Genomic DNA, 21,666 nt, shown 5'->3' with positions numbered 1-21,666 from the left:
GAAAATTCTCTGTGAATTGTAAAATGTGAAATAATTAGATTTTCATACATACGACTTTACTTCATTTTACTCAGCAGCACCATCTATATGCTTTTTATAAGCTACTGTCTTTATTTTTCCCTGTGGAGTCCAACCCCAAATGGTCAAGGATTTTTCTTTTATGTGGATATTAGATTATAAATTAATCTAGCAATACCTATCAATATCTATCAATTGATTTAATTGATTTTGCAGCAACTATCATCTTAAATATACCAAATTGTATGTTGGTAACAAAAGAAAAAAAAATCAACACACTACAAGTATAATACACCCCTCCTGAAGCACCAGGCACCTCGTTGTCTGACTAAAGGTGCAGCTGCAAAAAGCAGAACAAGTAAATCTTATGCTTAAGAGACGTCCATAGATGTGAGTTTATTGTAGGAAACAATACAGAAATTTATCTAAGCCATACCCTTCAAACATACAGCTCACTACATGCCAAAACAATCTCTTTGCTGTAACCGCTGCCGTTGCACATAGTTGTAGTTTTTGAACATCAACCTCAATATGCTACCTGGATCAGATTGTATCAATAAAATTGACTCAGGAGGATCATTCAGTGTCTGTGTCATTTGGAAACACAAGCTGTCTTTGCTCTGAATCTGTTTTTAATGTCACACTACGTCCACTATGCTGCCTTATAACTCATGGTTACCCTTTCCCAGGAAGATTTATTCAAATGGGCCAGAATGATTGGTCATATGAGTAAAAACTAGTCTGCTGATTTAACAAATTGAACCAAAAATGAACCAACAGTACTAACGCTTTAGGCCTCACAAAAGAAGACAACAGATTAAAAATGATCTGCCTAACAGGCAGGCACCAGTTTGTCGCTTCACACTCTTTGAGTGAGATCACTCGCTGACCTACATTGACGCATCCATCCATTGTCTTCCACTTATCCAAGACTGGAGATAAACAGACAATTCAGTGACCTCAACGTTCTAATTCATTACACGCATTGAAAGGTAAAGATGATTACCCATAGCATTACTGTATTGATTGGGGGGTGACATTTAGTCCACACTTCTCCAATGTTGGAGGCTGTAATTCTCCAATAAGTTATTTGCCATCCGCCGTCAAACAGAAGTAGAAGAAGAAGAAAGGATCAATCGCAGTCCCTAGAGAACAGCGTCACACCCAGAAACAGTGAACCAGTCTTCCTCACTATGGTAGAAATTTCTGCCATCTCCTCAGTCAGTGCCACTCTCAGCAGCTGAATGATTCACTCTTAAGCTAGGAGCCTTTGGCAGGAATTTCTAGGCTAAAATTGGAGCGCTCTGAGAGGACTCCGAGAATATTTGTGAATACGGGCCAAAATTGTAAAAGGTTCCAAACCTGTATAGCACATTTTTAACTTATTCACATTGCACAGAAAGATAATCATAACTTAATTTTAGGTTTGCAGCACTTTTACACTGATATGTTGAGGGACAACAGACCAGATCCCTAATCGTACAACTGGAGGATGATCGCTCTCCCACTAATCCACTGCCATTTTTATTTATTTTCCCCCAGTTCTTCTGCCATCTTAAAGGGGATCTTTTAGCTAAGATTGATGTTTAATTCCTCTTTACTTTTCCTCTGGAGATTTGAGGGTAAAGCAGAGGGCAAGGACAAACAACTTAGAATTTAGTCATCTGAAAACTGGAATGTGATTACTGATATAAATTTGTTATAAAAGTATTACTGACTGCACTTTTAAAATTCGGTAACTTTATGTTACTAAAGGTAAAGTTTAAACAGTAATGATTTCTTGGTTAATGTCAAGTTGACATAACAAAGACATTTCGAATAATGTCAACTTTGTATTAAAGGTGTCATAATTTACCGAATGATGCTTTATGACAACAGTCATAAATATTCATGAAGGCTTATTCATGTTCATGACAGGTGTTGTGACATGTTTATGACAGTGTCATGACAGTCTTATTCACCCCCCTTCAAATAAAGTGTTACCCAAAAACCTATTGTGAAATGCTTGTTATCCTCTGAGCATACAAAATAAAGGCTTTGAGTGTCTGGCATTGTATAAAGAGGTCATGCTAAATCTACTTGATAATCTAAGGTTTTACTTTGCTTCTGATTCAAGGTTCATTTAAAGGTATTGTGCTTTATTTGAAAATAAAGTTTTTTCTTTTTTAACCTCAGTTTTTAATTATCCATTTGGTAGCTAAAACATTACATCAGTATCCCATGATCTAGTGCTATTCCTTTAAAAGGTGCGACAGCAGTTGCTTTAACAAGACGGCACACAGGAACAAGGGACGTTTTAGATTAAACAAAATCTTATCTTAATTTATTATAAATTCACAACATAATTCACTTCCTATTATATATTAAACTTTTTTTTTTCTTTTCAAATTTTCACAATCAAATAATAATTTAAATTGGAAATCAGCTCATTTTCTCCCTCTGCTGGGCAGGTACAAGGTGGCGTCTTGTGTGACGTCCTGCTGAGAGAGTCTCGTTATTGCTTATGAAAAGACCTTGCAGATAACCTCACACTGAAATTAATCGAGCCAACCTTAATTATCTCATTAGGGAAACCTGTTAAGTCGTCACATCGCTGTTCACAGTCAAAGAGCAAAGCATCGCAAGTCCACAGAGATCATAAACTGGCAGTTAAAGACTGTATAATGATATGTATGATACAGACAAAAACTCATTTTCCCCAGTTCTATCTTCTTGCTAGTCTCACTGCTTTCCCTCTATCTTCCCTCCTACCTGGCCGGCTGTCCCGCTGACAGGATCTGTCGAGTGAGAGATCTCTCCAGCAGCAGACGGCGGTGACGCCTCATCAGACTGCCAGCAAGCCCTATGGCCCCCTCATGGCGCCACAGCTGGGTGGATGGACATGATCACTCACTCACAGACAGGATTAACCCTCCCCAACTGCATCTGTCTTTGCTGTCCTGTTTCTAATCTCTGTCCCCTGGCCTCTGTCTGTCTCTCTGCTTCAGCTTGTCTCCATCCCACAGTGCTTATGTACATATCACAGTAGTGTTAAGCTGAAACAAAGAAGGGAGTAGTCAAAGAGCTTAAGACAACTATTTACGCAGCAGGTACATTTAATATCAAGGGAGTTCTTTTCAGTGAGAGTGCAACTGTGAGGTAAGAATACTGCTGTGACTGTTATAGTGGTATAAAACTAATTGCAACAGCGAGGAAGTCATTAACTAATTCCTCTGTGTTCTGCACAGTGAAACAACTTAAATTACTTTTGCATTAGAAAGTGTGAAAAGGACAAAAGTGAAAGAGAAAATGACCTAGACTAATCTTAGGCAACCCTTCTACAAATCCTATAAATTTTATTTTCCATAATTAAAACAAAGCCTCAACAATTATTTCTATATTGGATGTTCAAATCTTCTGTGCTGGCTTTTTAAAAGGGAAGAGAAGACCATCTTATGAGTTTTACATTATTAAAACATGTAAATGTGCTGAATATGAAATGTCACATGAAGCACAACTTAACAAAATGTAACCTAAAAAAATCATGCCCTTGGCAGATCTATATTCAAGGTAATCTTTTAATCTGCTTTTAACGGAGAGTAATGTTAACATGTTTGCGTGGCCCGGCCAGTGTTCCAACTTGAATCTGATTGAGAAATCTGTTAAGGAAGCTGAAATTTAGAGTGATGGGTAGTCAGCCTGTGAACCTCAAAGAGTTAGAAATAATCACAAAAGATAAACATATCTGCTGAGGCATGCAGAGACCATATCAAAAATTTTAAGAAGCAGTTGATTGCCACAATGACAATAAAGCAATTCCAGTGATTGCTAACAGGGTAAAAAAAAATATTTTCAAACACATTTCTTTTTATTTAATAAAAAAGAAATGCAACAATGGGGTGGCGCTGTGTCTCTCACTGGATGAATCTTCATCATACATTTTATGAGCCGCAGAATGCCAAAGTTACTCAACCGCTGTGCTGACCTCATCTGAACTGAGAACTGGACAAATCAGTTAATGAGACGGTTTGTTTAATTTACCTCACTCAAATGATTAATTCATTTGAACGGATCATTCATGAAAGACACAACACAAGATGGTAGGATTTCAAGTAGTTAGGGTTAACAGCCCAGAGGAATGGAGAATGTAGAAAAGTGTGCAAGCAGACTGGAATGAGCAGAGGAAAGTGTCAGGTGTGATATGTGATAAGTGGTCACCAGAAAGAATCAGAGGAAATGTGTACCAGACAGTAATGAGACAGGTCGTGTTGTGTGGTTTGGGTGTAGTACCAATGATGAAAAGACAAGAGGTAGAAGTGGAGGCTGCAAAACTCAAGATGTTGAGGTTCTACTAAAGAGATGCACTCATCAGGAATCAGTACATCAGAGGTACGGCACTTATTAGATGTTTCGAATGGGCCAGACTGAGATGGTTTGCACAAAAGGTAGACCAAAAAGAAGACTTATGGATGTGGTAAAAAGCGGCATGAAGTTAGTTGGTGTGAGGGTAAAGGATGTAGATGATTCACTGTGGCGACACCTCAAAGGAAAGGCCAAAAGTGAAGAAGACTGAGAACATTACTAAATAAAACAAGAAAAAAACATATTTGATGATATTATATGTATTAATGCATAAAAAAAAATCTTGAAATCATTTCGAATTGAAAGAGCAAAGCAATCTACAAAGCTTGCTGTGTTCAGGTACACAGTCATTTTATGTCCGGCAGCACAAGGCTTTCAGCACCAGACTAACAGACATTGTATCCTGTGACTGCAGCCTCAGCCTACTATGACTGCACTATTCACACCATCTGAAGCTTTTACTTTCCCTGTGGACACACAGAGCAGGGACATGCTGAGCTACTTTGATAGAGATAGCTTACGTTTATGACAAGCAAAAAAGAGGGGTGTAGGCATGGGTGCACAGGGGGTGCACCCATCAAAACAGCACATCAAAGTGTGGTGACAGAACAGTTGTTCACATATGACCCAGTCATTTAGTCTCACATTCAAGCGTGCTCTGAGTTTTGCATGCATGGTTTATACACGGGGTATGCACATTTTGTTGTAAGAGCTATGTGATGTGTTTTCTCATTACACTCCTGCAGAGAAGCTGCACTGCAACTGGATTGGCAGGAAAATTTATTTCTTGTCTCATACTTTTTCTTCCATTATTGGGCCATAAAAAAATAAAAAAAAGATATTTGGACATAAACTTGGTGACCTATATTTTTTCAGTCTCTACTACACCAGACATCTTTGGTAAAAATATTTTGTTTTAGTACTTTTCTCTACATAAATATAACTCACAGGAGTTTTGAGTGACGGAAACTTTTTCTCCTACATTTATTTGCGACGGGCCATGAGAGAAGTAGAAAAAGAAAAAGAAGAAAATATAGACATTTCTGAGAAAACTGTGTTTTGTTTTTTGGATTTTTTTTTTTTTTGCAAAATATAATAGTTGAGTGTGAGATGATAACATCCCCTGGAAAGAAACCAATGAAAACAAAAAACAAAAAACAACAACAACAACAAAAAATAATGTCAGGACTACTTATAAGATCGGAGAAATTCATGTCTGCAGGAATTCTTTTCAGTTTTTGATGGGGTGAGATCAGAACTTTTGTTTTTAGAATACTATTACTATACATAGCATGCCACCGCCACATGTGATGTGGCTGTAATGAGACAGGCGGATCTGAGCAGTGGTACGCACAGAACTAGCCAGTAGCTGTAACATGTGAAATAAAATAATTAGTTATGTTGGGCTTTCTTTATGTATGCCCTGTAGGCTTTGAACGCACCACACAAGTGCCTGAATCTAATTGGTTGTGGCGCTGGCTACCTGTATATAAAGGGCTCTCCCTCACCTGTTTGACATCACGTTGTTTTCCTTCCGGTGTTATGCCCAGAAACGCATGCCTGCCCAAAATTGCATCCCCTCTAGCGGGAGCGCGCATCGCTCTACACGTCTGCTACCGCAGATCGGTTCCTCCCCGGACGGACTCTTAATTTGGACTATTGCTGCTTGATTGGTCGTGGACTGAACTGTATAATTGTATTGTCTGTAATTTTGAATGTTTCTTTTATTTTAACAGGAACGGCCAGCTTGTGGTGTTGGTGGTGGACTTTCCAGGTGGTGGTACTACTTCTGGTTTGGTGTACAATTTTCTTTTTTGCTGTTTCGTTTGCTGTGTTTCTTTTTTTTTTTTTTTTTTTTTTTAGGACACTACCCCAAATTGCACTCCCATCTCTGAGTTGAGCTAGAACTGTGACTTTTAATGTGAGTGGTTATAAACTGGTATTTTTGATTAAACTAAAACAATGGCGTAATAAAATTGTTGAATTGTGAGATTGTCTCAAGCCTCATCTGTAGCAGGTCTGTGTGCCTTAAAGGTAACTTTTTAAGTGGAGTTCATTGCAACCAAATTCATCTTGATTAAAATAGTGCTTTTAAATTTAAGTTACCCATTTTTACCACATTGGTCCCACCACATTTAGGCTGAAAGAAAACATTGTCTAACTTGTAGTATTTAAGCAAGGTTTAATTCCACTAAAGTTCAAAGTTCACTGACTACTCTGACATTCAGAATCTGTAAATAAGTTAACATGACTGCTAGGAGACCTGTTTCTGGTTGCATATACATTACAATAAGGTCCATTTGTCAGATAAAAAAAACATGTTGAACATATCATCCTTTAAGTGGGTATTATACATACTTTTCTTTAGGCCCACATCTCTCTCTGGTGTAATATTATGTTTTTCATTAGCTATATCCAGAAAACCATCATAGCTGACATTAGTGTGGGCTTCATATTGTCAGTCTGTGATTAATCTACAATGTGGTTTCCACAAGACTATTTAAACCTTCTTTTTTCCTATTTGTCTTTTCTACATCTAAAAGTGAAAACTGTGTGAAAGTTTTATACACACAAACATTACAGCATAAAAAAATTCATAGTCATCTGTGATCAGCAATGCATACATTGTCATTGATCTATATAGGAAATGCGGCTCTCGTGGGGACAGACTTGATCCATTAGCTGCAGCTGAAATATGAGTGAGGGATGTTGAGTGCAATAGTAATTTGCAATCACATGAAGAAAATACATGAATTTCCTGGAGTGGAGTGTGAAGGTGAAAGATGTTGCACCTACGTGAAATTGGAAGCAGACACAACTCTTACATAAATATGATCCTTAGACAAGTGCCTTTCTCCATTTTGACAGCTTATTTTCTGGGCAGACAGATGAGCGATGTTTCAATGGGTGTGACAAAGAGAGCGGAGCTGACTGTGGTTTTCTTTTTTTTTTCTAGATGCTAAGAGCACAAGAGAATTCTTTTTGCAGAGAGCATTGAGAGGAAGGAAGAGGACACACTAAATGGAGAGAAGTTTTCTGATTGAGATTTTCAGAAAGAGGAGAAAGCATTTTGGAGAGAGGGTACACTAAAAAGAAGCGCTAAGAAAGACATCACACCTTGGCAACTAAGAAAAGCTCTGCCACCTCCAGCTAAATTCAGATGCAGATGTTGTTTGCACATTACTCAGCACTCATCCCTTTAGCAATTAGAAATTGAATGTTGTTAAATATTCTCAATAAGTAATTTATAGCACATTGCATTGTGTAAATACCAATTACATTTCAGATCTAATTGGTATTTGTAAAACAAATCATTCCTACATGTAAATACAATCAAAATTATAATTTCACTATTTTCAGTTAATCCATCCATAATAACAATATGATGATTATTATCATTTGTATTATTATTATTATTATTATTATTATTATTATTATTATTATTATTATTATTATTATTAATAATAATATTATTATTAATATAATAAATAAATAAATAAATAAAATACAATAATAATAACCTTTATTTAACCAGGTTTATCCCATTGAGATCAAAAGGCCTCTTTTACTAGACAGTCCTCGCCATGACTGGCACAATACAGAAAGACAAAAGCATCTGTTGTCAATACTCGCTTATCCTTGAAGGCTTGCAGGAGACAGGTGCCTGTCTCCAGTAGTCATTGAGCGAGAGGTGGGTACACACTGGACAGGTTGCCAGTCCATCACAGGGAAATAGAGAGAGACAGGATAAATAGTCTGCATCCACACACTCACACCTAAGGGTAATTTGTAGAAACCAATTAATCTAACATTTCATATTTTTGGCCTGTAGGATGTGGCTGGGGTACCCGGAGAGAGCACTCATGCAGGAGAACATGCTAACTCTATGCTGAAAGACATCTTCAGTTAATTAGGAGGGAAACAAAATATCTCTGCCTTGAATCTGGGTAGAACAAAATTATTAATTTATGGGGTCACTCTCTAATTGGTAGCAGAACAATGTCCACTAAAACATCAAGATGTCTGATACACCATTAAGGAAAGGAAACATAAAAGAAGTTAGGAAAAAAGTAATGGTTAGTGTAACTGGGGAGCATCTTTAGGTTGTTTGTTCTGAGACAATGTTTTAAGCTTTTTGCAGCATTTAAAAGAGGGACAAATTTCAGAGCTTAGTTGCATGTAACTGAATAGCAAAGCAGGAAATTGAAGGTATATAAATGGATTTGCCAGTAAGAATTGGGCATGCTGTGTATGACATCTGCTCTGTGCGCTAACCTTGACAGTGGAGGTATCCCACTTAATGTGCTGTGCTACAATCCATTTACCTTTTTTTTCTAACAACAATATAAGTAGTTATTGATTTATATGTTGTTTTACTTTAATAGTTTAACTTAGAGAAGTTAAAATCAAGAATACTTGAAAGGAAAGTTTTTTTCTCTTAAAGTAAAGACTGAATCTAATATTATAAAAGTGATTTTTTTTCTGGCATAGTTGTCACTTAGCATTATGTTCAAACTATGATTTTTTTTAGTGAATTTATACTAAAGGATTCTACACATCTCAAGACATAAAGCTCAATGTGCCATCTACAATGTTTGCATTACAGATTGTATAGCCAAAAGTGATGTAGTAGAGTTTAGTACATCATTTGCTAACCCTTTCTATTTTTTTTTTTTTGTCTTCTCCTTTTAGTCTCTGCATAAAGGCCCACCACAGTGAGGACAATCTACAGTAACAGTGGGATCAAATGATACACAGTGGGCAATTTTCACCACCTTAATTAGTATTTTATTTCAAATGGAATGTGGCTTAAGGAGGCCCCAAGCTGAGACAACTTCACTGACCCCTAATATTTTTCCTAAATACATGCAGATGGTTATGGAGTATGGAGAGCCATTTCAGCCAAAATTAAATAAATAAATAAATGGGTGAAATAAGTAAAAAAAATGAGTAAAATGAATCAAATAAAAAAAAGAGTGAAATAAATAAAAAATAAGTTAAATAAGTAATTGTCATTTTTATTCCCATTTATTTGTTCATTTATACATTCCCAGATTAATTTAATCATTTTAAGTTCCCATTTTCATTTGTCCAATTTTAATTTGTCCTTTTTGTTTACCCATTTTTCATTTATCACTTTATCATTCACCCATTTTTCATTAATCTATTTTTCATTTAACCACTTTTCAATTTCCCTTTTTCATGAACCCAATTTTTTATTTTTTTATTTTTCATAACATCAATTTTTCCATTTCCCATTCTCATTTATTTGTTTTGCATTTATCCCTTTATCCAGTTACCCAATTTTCATTTATTTTTTTCCATATTATCTGTTTTTCAATTTCCCTTTTCTTTTATCAATTTTTCGTTTATCTATTTTTCATTTGTCCATTTTTTATTTATCTCTTTATCTATTTACCTATTTTTCATTAATCTATTTTTTTAAGTTCCTTTTCATTAACCCAATTTTCTATTTTCCAGTTTCATTAATCAATTTTTCATGTATCCCTTTAGTATTTACCCATTTTTCTATTATCTATTTTTCACTTAGCATTAGTTTGAACATCTTTTTAATTTTCCCATTTTCCCTTATTCATTTAGTATTTCCTTATTTATCACTTTCTATTTTCCCCTCAACACTTGGAGCCACCAACTGAAACACGTTCTGTCTGAGCGGCAGCACGAAAAATAAAGTCAGAAGTCATAACACTATTTTCTAATGACGTTAATGAGCTTCAGCTTATTGATAACCCATCAGTAGGTCGCCATCTTTCTTGAAGCAAAGTACGGTGTGACGCTAACCAACCAATTGGGGAAGTTGTAGCCTGATGACGTGGTTCTCCTCATTTGCATTTATTCTCTTCCCCTTTTCTCCAAGTTTTGAGGGGAAAACAGAATGTGATAAATAAGAAAATAAGGAAATACTAAATGAATTTCCTTATTTTTAGCCTCATAGGTTTAAGCTCATAGATGTGCCTCAAATCACAGGATAGTTAAAGAGCACAAAATGACAACAAGGAGCTTTTTAATTATTATTATGTTCTTTTAATGGTCCTAAGTGATGGCTATTCTATCTCTTAAATTTGTTTATAATTACTTAGTTCATGCCTCTTTATAAAAAAAGAACAGTATCAATTCTTGGCTCAGTTAGACTAGCTAAAAGTAATCACAGAGTTTGCAGTACACTGTAAATATCATCTGCTCCAAGAGACCGCTTGCTACTTGTTTACATGAGCAGCCACTGGAAAAAATTGCAAGGTAAATTTGAAATCTAGTCCTGGAACTACTATTGAAAATTAATTTCTCAGATAAACACAGTGCACAGAAATGTCCCCATTATGGGACAATAAAGGATTTTTCTGTTCTATTTTATGCTAATTGCATCTAACAACAACAAAAAAAGTTACCATTCTGCATTGCCACTACTGTTGACTCCTCAGTTAGCATAGAGGCACGGGAGAGAGAATAAACCAAGGAACTTAAATGCTGTGGGGACGTGATGAGTAATTTGAACCAAGGTGAGTACAATCAGCAGAAAGTAGAGCAGCTGGAGGAGAATCAAACTGAGGGAAAGATGAAACACACAGGATCTAACTAACCAAAACCTAAGAGTTTGTTATCAACATTACAGATTAAACCAAAATGCACAGAACAACAAAGAACAAAGAAATTTAATACAAAAAGGTACTAACATGGAGAGACACTAATAACACTAATGTGATCTGAATCCAACCGAAATACAAACAGCCATGAATCATAACATATTCAGCTATTTCTGTATTGCTGTCAGATTTTTGTCCAATTTTTTGCCCAAAACCAGTAACAAAATTGTGTTCTTAGGTCCTATTCTAACTTCTCTTAAAAACTAAAATACATGGTCCTAAGAAGAAAGAGCTACTGATTTCAGCCATGACCCTCATCAGTAATCAAAATACTATGTTGCTTTGCTGCATTAACCTAAACCATTGCCTGTGTTCATTCATACAGTATAGCTACTTCAAAATGTGTTCTTAGGTCCAAGGTCTTGGAACATTTAAGAAAATTGTTTCTGTTGTACTAGTAAATAGTTAATTACTGCATTGAACCAAGGTGAGTATGTTCCAAGTTAAGTTTTTATTCTTCCTACAGCTCAAATATGTTTCCGTCCATTGACCTCAGAGGACAAGTAACCTTGAGTATTCATCAACAGGCTTTATTTAAGATGGATGTGGAGCAGTCTGTTTTCCTCTCCTAGACAAGTGGCTACTGACACTTTCTTTTTCACATTAGCTTGATGTTTACTATCTGGATGAGCAATGAGAGTCATTCCAATGCAGGACAACCCAAGCAATCATACATTTTAATAAACAATACTGTCAAATGCGTGGCTTGAGAAGGATGTCTTTGGAACTGTAGATATGCATCAGTGCAAAAATGCTGCATAATCCAGTGTTGCTGAAACAGGAAAAACATGTCTTGTCACTAATTTAGAATGTGAACACTTTGTTAGAAAGTAGAAAATGATGGCACCAAAATAATTACTTTTGACAAGTCGATTGATAGAGTGTTCAGCTGTTGACAAATTGCAACAACAAAATCTTGTTTCTGTCAGCCAATTTTTGTATAACCATTTCCTTTTATATTGATAGAACATTTTCAGGATGAAAATTGACATCTGGATTGATACAATCTGTCATTCCCACTGCATTTCATATTTCTTTGTCAAATATTCAAATCTGCACACATGGCATTTTGAGAGAAGAAAATTTGTTTTTATAAATGTCAAATTTATATGGAATGGTTGATAACATGGATGTTGCTGTCAGGGATTTAAACAAGAGCAGGGGACTATAGAAAATTTGGGACACACTGGCTGTCTGGAAAACAGTCTCAATCTGCTGTTTCCACATCTTCATCATCTGAGTACCCAGAAAAAAACAAACAAACAAACAAGCAAATAAAAACAAACAAATATCGCTATTTTCTGTGATCAAGTAAACCTTGCTGCTACTATCCTTCATAACCCAAATGCAATTTTCCTTCTGGCTGAAGTGTTTCCTGAAAATAATATGAACCTTTTTGTAGAAAAAGAACCACATGATGAAATAAACTTTAACAGAAGTGTGTAAAAGCGTGCCAGACTGCAGTTTAGCACTTTTAAGAAATGGAGCTACCTGTTTGTTTTGGTGAGATTTGCCTCCATGATCCAGACAGAGATTTAAACTGCAACCTTGTCAGTTTCAGGGCCCTTGTCACCCCTTCTCACCAAACCCTTCTCTCACCCTTTGTTTGGAAGAAGCAAGTGGAGAAACATATCCAATTATCCAATTCCTCTTTGCAGCTTTGCATGAAAGTTTTGCCAAGAATAATTTAACCAGTCTCCATTGATTTCAGTAGTGAAGCAGCCAAGTGTTGTGAGTGGAGTGTTTCTTTTATTTCTTATGTTTACATTTTTAAATCTTAGAGAAAAAAAAAAGTCACCATACATTTTTACAAACTACATAAATAATCAAGGTAAATTATTATTCAACTTTTTAAGAACATGAACAGATCTTGGCTGCTTCTAAAACGCCTCTGCAAAATAACAACACTGGATTACAAAGTGCTCTCATAATGAGGACTTGAGCACCCCCAAAGGGACAATTAGGTGCAATGAGAGAGGTGTGCTGACATCGCTGATCTGTAGAATAATTAACACCTCTGCCCTTTGTGCTGTCCCTACAGAGAGACCTTCAAACCACATAGGTGTGTAACTTGTGATGGAAACTTACACATGGATGGAATAAACATGTGCAGAGGAACACACAGAGTCAACAGCAGTTTAAAGGATGCAATACTAGAGGTCTGTAAATACTGTGATCAAAATGTTTAAATGTTCCAAAAAAAAAGTCTTAAAATAAATAGTTATTCCTCCCGTCTCTTGTCATTGAAATCTTGTCTCTATTTACTCAGTTAGTGAAGTTAATCTGGGTCTGCCGGAGAGCCTCTAATGAAACATTTGATAGCTACCACTGTTACTGAAGTTGTTTAAAAATCAGACTACAGTCCAAGGACAGCTGCACTTCGCTTTGGTTTATATAAAGAAAAACTATCACTGTTTATCAATTAGTTGTGCTTTTAATCAGCATTCTGTATTACAATTGCTTGACAGCTGTCCTAAGTTCAAACTTCATCTCTTTCTTAAAGGTTTTCTTCCCCTTCTCATTTGATCAATGGTAACTTTATTCCCCCTGTGCTTTCAGTCACCGTTCAGCATGAAACAGTATTTAAAGACTAAGTAATTCAAATTCTCTCCATATCATTGGGCTGAACTCTCTTGTCTGTGTCTTATCCTTGTAGACCCCCAGCAATGGTAAATATCTGAACTCTGCTTCTTGAACCTCTTCATATGTAGAGTGGTCAAAAATCTGTTATCCCTGTCAAAGTTTCTCACATTGTCACTTAACAAAAAAATTTCAACTGGAAATCTATTGAGGAATGTCATTAGCAGCTTTGCTGATCTCAAGATGAAATCTTTTGCCAAATGTTCTTCCTGAAATAGATAAAGCTTAGTAAAATCATTTTTAAATCTTGCCACCGATTCATAATTGAATTTAGGTTTGAACTTGATCTGTTATGTTTAGTTTTAAATAATGACAACTCTTTGATCCAAACCACTCCATTTGACGATGAAAGAGTCTTTACTTATAAAAACACACTTAGCCTTAATCAAATTTTTACAAAAAAAGATTTGCATACTTCATCTCTCTAGACAACTGAATAAAACATGGAAAATAAATACATTCAAAATAGCTAATCTTGTCTTTGAGTAGCGTCAGCCACGAGAATAGTTCAGATATTATGCATGACACTGAGTGCAGCCTCTGTTCCCCCAGGTAGCCAGTGACTCCTTGTCAATTTAGCAAATTATATTTTATTATGTTCTTTTCATTTCCCTTATTAAAATGGTTAGGAGACTAATGAGGGATATATTCGCAATACAAATCCGTTTCTTTCTTTTGCTGCTGCTAATCACAATCCTCTAGAAGGTTAGTATGGGAAACAGAGGGGATGATGAGGTGAAAGAGATGGAGAATGTGTTCGGGAGGAGATGGGAAGGGAAAAGTTGTGGGGTGAGTTAAGAGGACCCTTGGCAGCAGCTTTAAGAGTCATAGATAAAAGTGAGGAGGTAATGTGACTAGGCTGAGCAGGTGAGGAGCACTGAGATCAGCCTAGAGGAGAGATAATTACACAGAAGCACAGGGATTATCGTGACTCTAGATGAAGTGGAAAAGCCATGCAAAGCATATTATTATGATGAGAGGAAGTAGAACTAGATCTGTATATAATTTATCCTCTGTGGCAGCACGAGAGGGAAGGATTGAGGAACTTATTTATCCCTGGAGGAGTTAAAGGTGTTTAGGCCTAAATAACAACTGGGAAGACTTCAAAGTGTGTCATGTTCCAAACAGGTCTCCAGCCTTGCCGAGCACTAAAATCCCAGTAAGATCTGTAAGCAGATCTATTGAACAGTGAGATTGCTAATTCAAGAATTTCAGATTAATCCAAGATCTAACATGTGCTGAACACTTCCAGCTGTACTAAAATGTGATATTCATAGAAAAAATAAATTACATAGGTGTGCACGTGTTACAAAGATCATAGTGCTGTCAATTGATTTTTTATTTTTTATTTTTATCAGATTAATCACACTGTAGTGCTGTGATTAATCACGATTAATCACTAAGCCCAATTTATTAAGCTTGAAATATGCAGAGTTGCAGTTCTTACAGGAATGGTGCTGTAGGTAAGCACACCTTCTGCCACACTCCAACCAGGTAAAATGCAAGCAATTGTCTGAATTATTTTGTAGCAGAAAGCAGGTAATGTAATCTCTCTGGACTCAAGAGCAACTAACTGAAACTTACTCCTATACACATGCATACAAGTAGTAGCAAACTCTTTTCAAGTGACAATTGACAGATAACCTATATTTTATTTTCTCGTTCTTGGATGCCCCACCCCTTTCTGATGCCACCCTGGGTAACTGCCCATATAACCCATATCAAACCGTCAGTGTATGCACGTTCACATGTTTATCTCATACCAAACATGTCTGAAGATTTCCATGTTATTTTATTCAGGGAGGCATAAAGGAAGTAATTTTGTTTTAAAAGTTAATTTGGAAATATCCCTCTTCATTCATTTCCTACTGTTGATATGGTGACAATCGCTTGTCCTCATCCAGCCAAGTGACCATCATAATTTGTGCATGTGAAATTTTTAACTTGTACACATACATATGTAAGTGTGGACTAGCAACACAAGAGAGATGAAACATGTTAAACTTTTGCTCCTGTCTGGTGTCGCGGAAGTTTTACCTTTCACAGTTGTTCATCACTTCCAGGATGTCAAGCCCATAACACGTTGCTGAAAGCCTCTCTCTCTAAGAGAGAGGCTTTTTAGATCACGATAGGTTGTTTGATTAATCTGCATTATGTAATATTAACTTGTTAAATTTTTCAGATTAATTGAATGCATTAATATCGACACCCCTAAATATTCATGTAAAATTACTCTTTTTTTTATTTTGATATCACTATTTCAAATACCAGCCTAATTTACACGTCATTCCATTTTTATCTGCAGATGCCTGGTTCTACTGTAGAGCATTAATCTCCCCAACACATTTCTGCCAGCTGTGTTTTTGTCGGCATGTAATTAGCCATAGTAGGTTATCAAATTAGTCTCAGAGGAGAATACTCTGTTCATGTCCTGGCATGGTGTATCGGAGACAAACAGAGTCTACTGCTTTTCCTCGTAACTGAAAATATGTTTATCATTTAGCTCTTATTGTTTGGCTGTACAGTTGTCCTCTACTAAGCATTATTTTTCTTTGCGCTTTGCTTTACGCTCTTAATCTCTCATTTTCTCTCTATCCCTTGAATAATATATACAGAGAGAGCCATAGTCTTGATTTTTTTCATTTTTTTCAATCAATCAGCTGCTATATAAATATTTAGGAGAAACACTGGCAGGGTGAAACATCAATTAAATGCAAAACAGTTACTGTTAAACTCATTCTGATTGTTTGGTAACAACATACATCTAAGTGATCAGATGGAAGAGCTGGGTTTTAGTTTATCTTGTATCTATAATGGCAATTAAATAAGTTAGGCGATTCTAGATGAAGATTGGACACAGCTCCAATGTTAAAGATGCATGTTTTCTTCCATGGATCCATTTATTTATATATTATTGTCCCATGAATGTCGCAAATGTAAGAAATGTGTTTTGTGATGTTTGAGTCACCGCTAGCGGTGAATGCTTGTATACAGTCACAGTACAATTTAGGTAAATTGTTTAAGCTACCTAGCTTTCTAAAAAACAAGTCCTTGTTCTATGCTTTTGTTCACACAGAGGGTCTGGACTCTTGGCTATAATAAAGAATTGCTCCCTGGAGGTAGACTGTGTTGAAATTTAAAAATTTTCCCAGTCGCAAACATTTTCCCGTGACATATGTAACGTGCCAGTATGAGGTGACGAAGCTTTTCGGAAATTGCCTGTGGTGTAAACAACCATTCTCCACTGCAAAAAGAGAAGCTGAACAAGGTAACTCTTAATGCTAATGCAATATTTAAAAGCACGGCCGTGACGGACTGAACAACTGGGCTCACTCTCTTCCCTGTCATTGCCAAACTACAGGCAGACTATAATTCTAAAACAGAGCAGAGAATTTACACAACACAATGATATTTTATGTTGTTATGTGTTCAGTTTCACCAGTTAAAACTGAACTAGAGAAAACAAACTCAGTGGAAGAAATGCCAGACAGAGCACTGTGTCACTAGCTGCAGTGGCTAAGAGATGATGTCCAAATCAGTAATGTCAATGAAGAAGTCCCACTCTACTCGATTTTTGTTTACATTTTGCGAGGAAGGAAGTTGCACTGGTCTTCTTCAGAAGTTTTGTGTCGATTCTTTGTCTAGTTCTTTGTGCAGCGCCACCACAGGTGAGGAGGAGAAACACGTTTTTCAATTAGTTTGGATCATTTCATTAGACATAGCGCTAGTCCATTGTTCATATATTTTTTGAAATAGCTAAGGGAAAAGCAAAGCCATTTCATATAAGAGGAAATAATGTTGACCTGGTGTCATTAAGCCTGCTAAAATCCTTTTGGATACTTATACTGACAACTTGCTCTTTGATGAGGCTTCAAGTCTATTAGTTTTCAAAGAGTGCAGCTATGATACGACGACACAAATTGAATTGTAATGTCAGGTGTGCATGGTGGTTTTTGGGCTTGTCTCCTTAGTTCCTTATCAGCTAGGGCACATGCTGATACCAGATCTGAACAGGCACTGTGCATGTCCTGCCACCACACAGAGTGTTTTCAAGGGTCAATAGAGCTCAGTACATTTTCAGATCTGGCATCAGTAGAATCTTTAACTAAATCTAATGTCTTCATGGTTTTCCCCATAATTGCCGTGGTAATATGTCCTGAGGATGACACTGCCAGGATTCATCAAGCTCAAACTGTGAAAGAATGGTGGGAAAAAAAAGTAGAATGCATCCTTTTCACACATGGATAACCTACCATGGAGCTCTTTCCTTAACTTTACTGACAAACTTTCAGATTCGTTTTTGCTAAACGTCACGCAGTGTTTCGTCTCCCTCATCAATCTCTGTGGAACCAAATATTTACAGCAATTATTGTGTTAGTGGGAAGTTGTTTTTGCACTGATGTATAAACATGCTTAGAGCACAGAGCTTTATGCCGAAGAAGTTATATCTGCAGTGCTGGCAGAGCAATACTCTACCCCAGGTGTCTTCAAAGCCAGGCCTCGAGGGCAGCCGTCCTGCAACTTTTAGATGTGTCCCTGGTCCAATACACCTGGATCAAATGCCTTAATCACCAGCTCACTGTGCAGTCAAGTTCTCCAAATCCTGCTAATGACCTAATTATTGGACTCAGGTGTGTTGAAGCAGAGACTCATCAAAGAGTTGCAGGACACCAGACCTCAAGGCCTGGACTTGAGGGTCCCTGGTCTACTTCAAATAACTGAGGAAGACAAATTAGTAATGACAGTAAGCCATCTACTTATTACATGAGCATAATACCTCAATTTAAAAAAAAAGCAACAAATTAAAAAAAAAAGAAGTTTATATACATTTTGAATATTTCACGATGATAAGATCACAATATGATATTCATCAATTAGAAACTAGTGGTGCAAAAGTTGTGCGTTTGGTAGAGACTTTACTATTCTGCCTTAATAAAACATCAGCACCACTGAAGTGTGTGAGATATTGCTGATTCCTTGAACATGTCACCTCAGTCCTGAGCTCTCTACCCGAAATGGGGCTTTTGAGATGGATAAATATGCTTTCATTTTTCATCCTGTCTTACCAAGGCAAGCAAACTACCTTCCATTTGCTAAGGTCTTTGCCAATAAAGACAGAAATTTGATATCTTAAGATAACAGAAATGATATTATCCAGAAGCCATAACTGAGTTCTGTCATGGGGGAGACGGAGTGAGTGATTGCCCCTAGTTATGCAAGAGCTGATTTATCCCATTAGGCTTTGGTGTAGGCGCAAGCCCAGAGCTTGTGCCACTGAGGCTCACTAGCAGTTATTGCCTGACATGAAAATTCTTCTTCAAGCGTAAAACGTCAGAAAGTAGGATTGATGCCTCTGCTCATTATTGCTTCTGCATTTAGGGATGAGAAAAGTAATATTATCTTGGAAAAAAAAAACGAATTGTGGAGGACATAGTGGGAGTTTAGGGTTATACTGATAGAAATAAAAGCATATGAAAATAAACTGAAAACAAATAACCATTTAAAAGAGCTCAATGTGTGTGACAACCTATGAAATAGCATACAAGTGGGGGACATAAATTTCTTTTCACTTATGAGAATGTAATAGCACTTCAGAAATGTTTTTTTTTTTTTTTTTTTTTTTTTTCACAAAGGCATAGTACATGCAGTATGGATACAGAAACCAGACACCTAGCCATTAAATTAACAGTGGGTAAAAAATATGTACAAATGTTGTCCAAGTAGTAGATATGTACAAAATCTACTACTTGGTATGATGCAAATTTTATTACTGGTGTGGTCTAGTGTTAGTTGCCTCAAATGAAGATAATTAAAATATTGGGTTGGTTATGTGTCAGCACCAAGAGGTTTTTAATGTATATCCATGATTTACTGAGTTTGCAATAAATCATGGATCTATGCCAAACAAATAAAAAAAAAATAAATAAAAAATTGTTTAGCATAGATAGTTCCTCTATGGACAAGATTAATATCCCATTATTATTGTGCAAGTAAAACTAAAAATCTGTCTTCTGTCCCAGGGAATTCATCCAACAGTTTATCATCATCTGTGGGCTCACCTTCCCACATTAATTAAAAGTTTGCTGATTGTTGTAAATAAGCACAAAACTTCAGTAAAAAGGTTGTGATGGTGTATTTTTTGTTGTGTGATAACAGTTGCAATATGTCCACTCTGTTTACTGTCCCACACTTATGTTTTCCTGTTCAATCTTTAGCTACTTTAAAGGGGTACTGGCCACTGCATCCCCATGCCTACTCAGTGACAGTGCACCAAATCCTTTATAGTAACACTGCTAGCACGACAATAATCCGTGCTTACTATGCTACGCATGAGTTGATGAAATTGCACAGACACTTGTCTCAGGAAGCTACAGTGTTTACTGACTGGATATAATTTTTAGTCAAAGACTAAAAAATAAGAGTACGTTTTAGTCTTAGTTTTTGGTGGGCATGCTAAAGTTACATGCTCACCATTCTTGGTGAGCAACCAACGGTTGCTCAATTTTTCATGAGTAAAGAACTTCAGATTAAAAAATTCAACTAAATTCAAAATTATTTTATTCATCTCAAGCAGAAAGTAAATGAAAAAAAAAAAGATTCCTTATTGTAAGGTTCGAATATAAACTGTTGTTTTTGGTTTATTCTAAAAAAAAAAAAAAAAAAAAAAGATTACTGAAGACTACTTTTAGACAAGCTGACAAAACAACATGGCTAAAGAGCATTTTAAAGCATTAAAGGTCCATACGAAGGTCCTTTGTGGAAGCTAAATAAGCAATTGGCAGTGGTCCACTGGTTGTGTAGAAAACAGAATTAACCTGAACAAATATTCCTGACAACAGAAGCAAGCCATTCGGAAATCCTTCCAGCACTAAAAGAGATCCCTTGTTAAATTTCCCTTCCTACCCTTTCATAAACATGCATAATTCCCTCTACTTCCTCCAACACCTACAAATAGATGTGTCAATTACATAACCCCTCAGTTAGGTAGCGTACCTCCAAGACGGTAAGCTCCTCAATAACAAATGTATCAATTTAATTTTCTTAACAGTTGGCGTTGGCACACAGAGGGCAGCAGGAACAGTCAGCTCGTTAACACAGCTCAGCACGCTGCTTCCGCCCCGGCACACAAACCCGTACAAGATATCATTCTCTTCTAATATCAGTATATGCAGCTGATAAATACAGAAGACATTATTATTATTGGCAATATTTTTTTTTTTTTTTTGCTGAACAGCTTTTTTCTATGCTTCCAAAAATCAAAATTATTCCTATTAATTTTACAGTAACACAAATCAGTCTTAGTAATAAATAATTAAATGTAATAAATAAAAGAATGGGTTCAAAAATGTAAAACATGAATGTTAATATTTTCATGCCAGGATGAAAATAATTCAGCCGAATTAGTTTTATTGCCCTGCATACAACTAATTCAGTTTTGCGCAGAAATCCTTACTCATTAATGGTTTTTCACCATTAATGAGTAAGGATAATATCTGATATTGTTACAATATTTAATAAAAGTGTCTGTTCAGAACTTGAAAAAAGTAAATATGACTTTGAATATATCACATGTCAAGAGCTTGGTAAAGTTTTTCAGACTGTAATATAATATAAAAAAATACCGTCCCTTTAGCACATTTTGTCTCTTCACAACTGAGTACTTTATTTACCTTTCGGGATAATTTTTTTTAATTTCCTTTCATCAGATTTCCATTTTTAGATATACTGTATGTATATTGACAACAAAGTAGTGGCACAGTGCCACTTCCACTGCACACCCAGTTTTAGCCTGCAACTCCCTGAATCTTAGCAGCAGCCTATTTAAAACTGACAAAGTAAGTGCTATTCTGGTTGGCTGTAAAACAAACTATTGAACAACACCTCTGCAGATTTTGTTAAGCTCCATTTAATAAAGCTCTTTACTGGCTGACATTTCAACCTTTGCCAGATACACAGGACAGAGCGTGCTTGTGTGCATGTCATATCATGTGTTCAAGTTGTAGGA

At 36.2% G+C, this 21,666-nt stretch overlaps 1 long non-coding RNA gene across 1 annotated transcript in view; it reads right to left on the bottom strand.

Moving 5' to 3' along the window:
• Nucleotides 1–21,666, bottom strand: part of LOC106956201 (uncharacterized) — a 66,654-nt gene that overhangs the window by 44,175 nt on the left and 813 nt on the right. The window lies entirely within an intron of this gene.

This window comes from Poecilia latipinna, unplaced genomic scaffold (genome assembly GCF_001443285.1).
Source record: "Poecilia latipinna isolate Pla-1442-1.1 unplaced genomic scaffold, P_latipinna-1.0 Scaffold796, whole genome shotgun sequence".
In the NCBI taxonomy this organism is placed as follows: Eukaryota; Metazoa; Chordata; class Actinopteri; order Cyprinodontiformes; family Poeciliidae; genus Poecilia; species Poecilia latipinna.
The sequence above is the reverse complement of the archived record's forward strand: the minus strand, read 5'-3'. Positions and strand labels throughout refer to the sequence as shown.